Source organism: Garra rufa, chromosome 13 (assembly GCF_049309525.1).
Source record: "Garra rufa chromosome 13, GarRuf1.0, whole genome shotgun sequence".
In the NCBI taxonomy this organism is placed as follows: Eukaryota; Metazoa; Chordata; class Actinopteri; order Cypriniformes; family Cyprinidae; genus Garra; species Garra rufa.
Window position 1 is genome coordinate 11,512,237 of NC_133373.1, and position 9,821 is coordinate 11,522,057.

Consider the following 9,821-nt stretch of genomic DNA (forward strand, 5'->3'; position numbering starts at 1 on the left):
CGCATCTGAGTAACTAAAATCGTGAGGTACGTGCAACCCTTTATTTGCAAATAACTGAAAAGAATAACAACATGCAGTAAACGGTAAAACTGTTTGCACTACAAACCAGTGTATTCATAATTAAGATAATGCATTAAAATAACATGATAAGACACTCCAAACTGCAATATCAAGCAGCAAAACGAGCTGTTTTATACAGATAAAAATAGCTGGATGCGGATGAGACCCATACAATTTAATTAAAAAGATTTAATTCAATGAAAAATTTGGTAGTTTTTAGATGTAATCGATAATGATTTTTCATCTTATTTTGTTTACTTGAATAATCTTTTTTTACTAGATAATGTTTTAATATTCTATTACAAGAAGATGGTGATGACGCTAATGGTGATGTGTCTGCAGGAAACTATCAGTCCAGCTGTTCTGACTTCCGCTTTAGAGCCAACGCAGAGACATCATTCAGGACTCGCCAGGATCGGATTGAGACAGAGTCAGCGGGACTATAAACACACGAACGCGGTTGGTTCTTCCAAACGAGAATCGGCAAAAGCAGGACCTCTGAGGTAGACTGGCCGGAGATGTGGCTTTTGAGGCCCATATATGCGTGTGCTTGTGTGTCTGTGTAACGTTAGCGGTCAGTGATGTAGCCAGAGGTGTTAGCCAACATGCTAGCTGTCATTCCATCTGTTTTCACTTCAGCGTTGCCATTACTTCACAAATCCTCATGTAAACACTGAAACTTTCATGCTTATTGTTTTCCCCAAAACCATGTCTTATCATTTGCTTCGATCTTTTAGAATCAGAATGTTTATATGGTTGTGTTGATTAGCATGAAGCTCTGTGTAGCAGGTGCTGGACAGGAGGAACATCAGCTGTTTTATTAGAAATGATCGGTAATATGCGGTCAGTTAAACGCTTCCACGAAAACTAGAGTAAAAGAGTTGTTTGTTTTAATAAAATTGATAATGGTCGTTATTCTGAATCCCAGTTATACGTTGTAGCACAATCTACTAACGTTACACTTGGTTGAATCCTGTATGTGTTGTAAAACGAACGAATGAATAAATGAAGTAATTATGTTGTTTTTCTCTCATATTGTTCACGGGTGAGTAACTGTTGAGTCTATCAGTTTCAGTTTCATTGTTTTTTGTCTGCTTAGTGATTATGTTAGTGTCATTGGTTTAGACTCACTTATTCAAACAGTTTCTGATTAATCCACAGTTGTTGATAGAAGTCAAGGCAGTCTTGTTTTCTGAATGATGCAGGTCCTGTCGTATGTTAGTGATCTCGGTGTTTCTTTTAGCCGTTCCTTGACCTCTGTTTCTAAATCGCACACTGGAATGATGCTTAACTTGTTAGTGTTGTTTGTGAGTTGTCCATTATAAAGCCGTTCCGTAACAGCATGACGCATGTGAGAGTTCAATCAGTGGTGTTCACTTTTGAAGTCTGTAAACATTCTGCTGTCAAGAATGCTCATTGTGGGTTTGGTGGTTTGTTTTGAAAACAGCAGGGCCAGATTTCTGCTTGCAATTTTCTTTACTATCACATCCCAGTCCCCAATTTGTTTAATACACCTGAAAATGGGCTCCCATTTGTTCACCCTACTCGCCCATCTCTCATTCATCTCTCATCCTTTCATCGATCCATCCTTCCAGCCATTTCTCCACTTCACTATTGTACTTTTTTATTTCTGATAATTTCCATGCTACTTAAAGGGATAGTTCACCCGAAAATGAAAGTTTTGTCATTAAGTGCAAATCCTTATGTCGTTCCAAACACACAAGACGTTTGTTTATCATCAAAACACATAGACGGCAACATAACTACCACGTTAGAGGCCTAGAGAGGTAGTAAGGAGATTGAAAGATCACACTTTATATTAGGTGGCCTTAACTATTATGTACTTACATCAGAAAATAAGTACAATGTACTTAATGTGGTCATATTGCATTTCAAAACACTTTTGCTTCTAAGGTGGGATTTGGGTAAGGTTAGGCACTGGGTTTGGTGGAATGGGTAGTTGTAGGTTAGGGTGTAAGGGATGGATCAACAGTGGTAATTACAGAAATTAATTACAAATGTAATAATTACATAAAGGTTTTTAAAAATATATAAGTACAATGTAAAAACATGTATGTACACATTGTGCATTGTACCAAATGATTAATTTTAATGTAAGTACATAATAGTTAAGGCCACCTAATGTAAAGTGGGACCGATTAAAACAGTCCATGCTATGAGAATACTTTTTTGTGCAAAGAAAACAAAAATAACAACTTTATTCAACAATTTTTTCTTCTTCCCTGTTGGTCTTTGAAGCATGTTCACGAGAGTACCAATGTGTGTTGCTTTTTGGGTGAACTGACTGTATAACTATATTTATTCATAGTAATTTTTTTCAAATTTCACATGCACCTCCCAATATCTTACAATATCTTGAAATATTTTTAGATATGGGTCAGTGTCGTGCAGAGGTTGCGTTAGACTTCAACATTGTCCGTCATTTTGATGGACAGGGTCGTAAAAATTCGGTCATAATCTATTATTACCCGTCATTTTAATTTTCATATTTTAATTATAGTAACACATTTAATTGCTTTTATTTTTGTTCACATTTTCATTTTTAATCATGAACCTACAGGGCGAGCATACTGTATAGGTTTAAGCACTTATTTAGGAAGAGAACAGATGAATCTCAGTGGATTTTGCTGTTTTCAGTTCACGAATTAACAGTAGTGCGCATAACTAATAAATCATAAGCTCAATAAGCTCTGTGCTTTCTTACTTTCAATATGAAAAAGTCTCAGATTTCAAATTCTGTCTATTTCATCAGGAAATTCAAGCAATAAATACCGTTTTGGCGCTCTTTAATGTGGCGTGATAGATCGCCTTAGTTTATACTGGGTGCTCGCATGTGCGTATCAAATGCATAGCAAAAGATTCGTCGTGACAGTTTCGTTTTTGTTCTGTATCTAGTGCTCTGCTGCCACCAACTGGACAGGGGTGGGAATTACAGTTACAATTTACAACATTTCACCCGCAGTGCAATCTGTCAAAATGACGGACAGCCTTTAGATTTTCAGTCACTGATTAAAAAAAATCCGTCAATGACGGACAATTTTCGGTTAACACGACCTCTGATGTCGTGACGCCTAAATTGTCTGTCCGATTGCATTATTTCAGTTAAAAATTGCTTTAAATGCATAAAAAAGATGCAATATATAAGCTGTGCCTCTCTCATGTATGTACTCACTTTAACTTTTCAAAAAACATTAGTTTATTTGTAATTTTTCTGTTACTTAAAAGTGTCAAAATATCATGTGGTGCGACCATCCGGCCATAACTTAAGTATATATTTTTATTATAAAATGTTGGAAGCTAACTTGTTTTGTTTAGGCGGCCAATTCTGTGCTTGTAAATTTGGACTAAATTTGAAAATTAAATGTGGCGCAACCAAATATCATGTGGTGCGACCAAGTGTTTTCCATTATCGATATATGTCCCAGTTTTTGTGCTTTTATATTCAACTGATGGTTTATAAACATAAAATACTTTATTTTAGTATAATATACAATACATTTTTATGCAGTTTGGGTCACTTCAGACAGTTTATGTTTAATCTTAAAAATGCAAAAACAATTAATTTAGAGCATGTAATTTGAGTTTGGTAATAATGCATTTATTAGATATTTGTTATTTATTAATAATCTATTTTACCAGATTCCACTGCCAAGCAAAGTAAAGTAAATGCTCGCCATAGACATTCTGACCCTGCAGTCAACAAACCAAGGCAGACAGAAATTATGGATTAGGCGTTAAGATTAGTCAGATCACCTGTTAATCAAAATCCCGGCGAAGGGTCAATTGAGCAGCCAAGATTGGGCAAAGTGGGGCTAAAAAATGACTATAGTTATTGACAGGTGTTGCATTTTTCACACATGCCTCTTTAAATAGATTTTTAATGATATAAGGTCCAATAATAGCAATAACTGTATTAAATTAAAAATAAAATATCTGACTGCTGGGACGGAAATATGAATCACTGCTACAGTTTGCTTAAGTGAATGGTATTTAAAAAAAATGTATCAGTTTTATGCAGTTTACAGGAAAAAAGTCTGCTAACTACATTTAAAAAGGCAACTTTGAAATTGTAGAACAAAAATATGAGATCATTTTTTACAAAAACTCAAAAGAAATGGAAATACTTTGTTTCTAAATACTTTAATTACTGAGAACATCTTAAAAACTGTTAAGAAAAATAATTCATTTTAAAATAAATCATGGTCGCACCACATGACATTTAAGGCTAAGGCCAATAAATCCATATGAAAGAACACTAAAATCACTTAATTAAAAATTTTTATATGAATTTTGTGTACACAACATTCTTAATGTTTGAACAATTACAATAGATATTATATTTAAAATAATTTTATATTATAATATATTTTATTTAATATTTAATAAATTGTCGTCATTTTCAGTACAGAAGATATTTTGAGAAATCTTCTTGCAGGTCATTTCTATACAACAGTAGGTCATATTGACCACTTTTGTAGGACAGAAAAAACATCATAAAAGTGGTGCATATGATTTATACACTATATTTCAAATCTTCTGAAGCTGCGCAATGTTGTTGTGTGAGAAACACTGAAATTCAAGCTAGTGTTGGGCGATATGCTCAATTTTCATATCGCCCTATCGTCAGCCTGAGAGATCGCCGATACACGATACTATCGTGCTAATTTAATTAATTATCTATGGACTAAATTCCTTATTCGTTTTGTAAAGGTAGACTTTCTTTTGGCATATGATTAAGTTGTGCGTGTACAGAGCTCTCACTGTAGATCTGCCGGAGTTGTTCAAGTTACTTTCGGTTTCATTCTCTGCAATCGTCAGTGAGTGAGTTGTAAATGTGCGTGCCAGAATGTAAATGAATGAATCTTTCTTTACCCGTCATATTGCTATAATGTTACCGCTGTATGTCTGACCGTTATCATGAGGGTGATGTTGTAGTTCAGTTCATATTGAATGCGGAGAAGTGATGCGCGTGTAATTCACGTGCGTATATTTAGCGCCATCTGATCGCATCGTAATTCTAATTAACGCCTATAGACGTTACTGAGATGAATGTTTATGTTTACTATATACAGACTGATTATGATACATCGTAATTAATTCAGCCTGAACCAGGTTTTACTACCTCTGTTATCCTAATGACTGCAATGCAAATATAATATAACACTCCCTTTAGAATCAGTGAATCTACCACCGTACTGTATGATGAAAATCTCCCATTCTCACTGCACGCGGTGTGTTAAGGCGCTGTGGCCTCTCTATGCGTGTGTTTATACCGCGGCAAGTTTCTGAAGCATCCTAGAACAGACTCTCTGTGCTGCATTGCTAAAGTTAAGTTCTTTGTTGACGGATAATAATAATAATCGTCTAACTATCGTCAAAGGCATCAGCAACAGGCGATATCTCTGACTATCGTCGATACACGATACTATCGTCTATCGGCACAACCCTAATTCAAGCCAGTATTCGCTGAAAATTTCCCCAGGGGTGCATGATGCGTCACACTATTCTAACAATCAAACATCACACCATCAGTTACATAATACCACTGTTTCTCGAGTGTCCCTGACTGAGACACACCACGTTTAGATTTCGGGAAGTGCAAGTGAAATTTAATAAGTAAGAATTACAGGCACTGCAAGAGTTTCGAGCAAAGTGAGGTTGACTAAATTACATTTTGGGTGACTTTTTTTAGACACTATTGCTATGGCTAACATTTAACACTTTTAGGCCTAGTTAATTGCTCCTAAACAGAAATTAACTTAAATTTAAAAGTAAATATATCTGAGTGGTCTCTGTCTTGGGATCGTTTGCTTACCTTTTCATGCTCTTTCTCTCAAACCCCATGTGTCCTCTTCCCTCCCTCTCGTTCCCTGTCCCCAGCCCCTCTTTCCCCCCTCTCCTGCTTTCTGGAAAAGCTCTGCCGTGCTCCTGGATAAAGGAGAAGCCGTTTTCCGACAGCTCTTCCAGCAAGAGAAGCAGAGAGCAGTCTCAGAGAGGACAGTGGACTCAATGGTACTAAACATGGAGATTGGGTTAAGCGAGCCGAGTTGTCCTGCGTGTGGACGAAGGAAGTTTTGTTTTGCATGTTAAAGAGCAGAATAGATCATATTGTTTAAGAATAGCAAGATCTCACAAATGCATTTGTTTTAAAATCGCGGTGCATGTATTTGAGATTCAAGTCATTTATTATTTATAGGAATACCCTTTTCACTGTGCTGAGTGTTATGGAGTGATTAAGTAAAACTAGCAAAAATGCAACATTTAACTACAACCTAATAACATTTTTCATTAGTGTGACAGTAACTTGCCTGTTATAATCATGTAGCTTTTCTGGTAACAAGCTAGAGTTTACTAATCATAGTAGTGTGACAACACTGCATCAGTGTATTATGTCTCATTGTGATGTGCATTAGTCAGATGCATTCTAGAATGCCATGGCTCAGATTGGGCTGGGAGATCATATGATTCTTAAAACCTGGAAATGAGGCCTGGTTCAAGTCAATGTATTTTTGAATGGGTTTTAGTGAAATGCCTGAAATGGTCTGTGTTGAATGTTCGTGTTAGATCTGCGTCACGCTCAGCAGTGGTAGGTCTTAAAGTAATAGCAGCCAAATAACCTATAACCCAGCTGCTGTGATGTTTATTAATCAAAGAAAAAAAGGAAATCAGTAACTTTTGTTATTCTATGTTTGATTTAGAATTTAGTGTTTGATAACGTATTCAATTTTTGTTTGCTTCTTACTTGCTGAAGGGCACAGGTAAATATGACATTATGTAATGCTATATAAGGACATATGACATTATAATGGGTTTATGTGAAGATTGTTTTAAGTTCACGCAAAATAGAAGTTGTTTTTTTTAAGTCTAATAAATTACAGTTACACTGTAATGTTGAATGGGGAAAAAATAACAAAAAAATAACTAGAGTTCCAAATGAAACTACAGGCAGTGGGGCAACGTTATAAATGCTCTCAACAAAACTGATCTCACTACTTCACTTTTTCTGCCTTGTTGTGTTTATACTCAAATTCTATCAGACTAACTCAAACTTTCCAACTTGTAGATAGGGCTGTCGCGATAACCGCAATATCGCAATACCGCGCTATTGACGTGCATAACCGCAGAGGAATGCAACAACCGCAGCAACCGCGATATTTGCCTGTTTTCTTTTTTCCTAAGGATTTGCCCTTCTCACTTAATGCCTGTGCGCTGAATATTAAATTAGTAATAAGTTAGTAATGATAACATAATGTGTTTATTATGAGGCTCAGTAGATATGCACTTAACAAGCCTAGTCAGACACCTCCGTGAAGTTGGCACCCCATAAAAAGAAATAATGACCAAAACTATGCCATTCGTTAGTGCTACGTTTGTGCTGATTTGTGCCGCAAAAACGAACGTTTGTGCTGGTTTGTTGTTTAAGATATTAAACATTATTTTTTTGACCGTATGACGTCACTTTCCACCCCATGTTGTCCAAATCGCTCCAAACCGGCGCAGTTCGTTTGTGCTCGATTTGTGCCCGTTTGTGCCGTTAAAATAAACACTGTATCTGTTTTCCTTCCCTAGATATAACCAAAATATTTTCGGGGCTGTGACGTCACTCTCCACCCCAGTTCCTCTAAATCACACAAAACTGGTGTCATTCGTTTGTGCTCGATTTGTGCCCGTTTGTGCCGTTGAAATGAACGTCAAATATATTTCCATTTCTTAGAAATAACAAAAACAATTCGGGGCAGTGACGTCACTCTCCACCCCATGTCGTCCAAATCTTTCCAAACCGGTGCCGTTCGTTTGTGCTCGATTTGTGCCCGTTTGTGCCGTTAAAACAAACCTGGTATCTCCGAGCCCTTCTTAAATATAATGGGGGAAAATACTTGTTTGGGACTGTTAGGTAACTCTCCACCCCATATCGTCTAAATCTAGCCAAAAGGTGCCATTCGTTTGTGCTCGATTTGTGCCCGTTTGTGCCGCTAAAATAAACATTGCATCTAATTCTCTTCCTTTGAAATAAACAAGCAGGGTGTTTTATAGCATATTTTACACGGAGCTCCTGCAGATTTACACTGCACTTACAGTGTATAAATAATATTATGAGATTAATAATAATAATAAAAAAGAAATTAGAACAGAAACATGAAATTACAGAGAAAAATACAATGACACTTTTGAATGTGAAACTAAATTGCCAATAGATGACAGCATGCTCCTGTTTTAATGAGTGAGTCGTAAGTCATTTATTCAATGGAGGTATGAAACACGGCTGATTCAATCTGGAAGGAAGAACTGTTTTTATGAATGGGTCAGTGAATTACAAATAGAACCAGTCCAAATCGCCTCAACCCGGTGCTTCTACAGTACTTCTATACTCTTTGATATTATGTCATGGCCACGAGATATTAATTCGTGGGAACGACATCCTTATGTCGTGAGACGATAGATGCAACGATGAGGGAACGACATGCATTTCTCGAGGCCACGAGTTAAGTACATAAACAAACCTGCGTGACCATAGTACCCCCGATTAGATAGGTTTATTAATATTTTATTTTGAGTTAAATGATTGTATCAATTATTCTAGAAATTAATACAATATTAAATTATTATATTAACAATAGGCGATGCTGTCTGTGCGCGACGTAGAGAGCATTCAAAAGTTTATCATGAATAAATAGTGCATCAAATAAAATGGCCCTACAAGAAATATTTTATGCATCCCACAATCTTGTCCATTAACTGATCCTATTTTTTCCGTAATATTTTTTTATTATTCGTTTATATTCGTTATTTTTCCTTTTATTTCGATCTCTTTACTTAATTTTTTTAATGTAGCCTAATACTGTAAGGTTCTATGACTGGGGTTTGCACTGGAATGCAGTTTAAAGGTTGAATTTACCATCTATTGTAGCTTAATTTATTTAGTCTAATTAATAGACAAATATAGTGTTTCACTGAAGAGTGAATTATTCAAGTAGTTTCATTTGGAAATCATTTATCGTCACACAGAATACGCCTACATGACATTCCTTCTATTAACTGATCGTCTTTTTTTCGTATTATTATTATTAGCAGTTGTAGGCTAGTAGTAGTAATTTCTATTATGATTAGCCTATTATTATTGTATATATTTTAATTTTCGTTTATATACGGCTATTAGGCTATGACTGATTTTTACTGTAGTTTTAAAGTTAATTGAATTGAACATATATTTTATTTTGTTTCGTCTATATAGACTAGACTATATAATACTATGGTGTTTCACTGAGGAATGAATCATTCACGTAGACTATAGTTTCATTTATAAATAAAAACATTTTCGTTTATCGTCACACAGGGGTGTAAATGCAATCATAAAGTCAAACTTAATTGGTAGCTAATTGTCAGGCGTGAAAAAATATAGCCCTAACCAGTTAATAATAGAATAATAGCCTAATAATAATAGCCTAATAATAATAATAATAATAAATGATAAGTGACTTAGAGCTATATTTTTTTATTTATTGTGTATCGCTTTATCTAAATGACGTTGTGTAGACTATATGTTATTTGCCATATATTTAGCAAATATTGTGAACGACAATTATGCCAATAGTTTTGTTTTTATGATTGTATTTATGCCTGTGTGTGACCATAAACGATTTACAAATGAAACTACGTTAATGATTCACTTGTCAATGAAACACTATTTATATAAGTTATAATTAGACGAAATAAAATGAAATATATGTTAAATTCAACAT

The 9,821-nt window shown here is 35.3% G+C and overlaps 1 protein-coding gene across 1 annotated transcript in view; it reads left to right on the plus strand.

Annotated features, from left to right (window-relative positions):
• Window positions 1-429: 429 nt before the first annotated feature.
• The window catches only part of vamp4 (vesicle-associated membrane protein 4), a 27,522-nt gene continuing 18,130 nt past the window's right edge, over window positions 430-9,821 (plus strand). The window contains exon 1 of the mRNA XM_073816509.1: window positions 430-563. The gene's annotated coding sequence lies outside the window, so the exon portion shown is untranslated. The remainder of the gene's footprint in view (window positions 564-9,821) is intronic.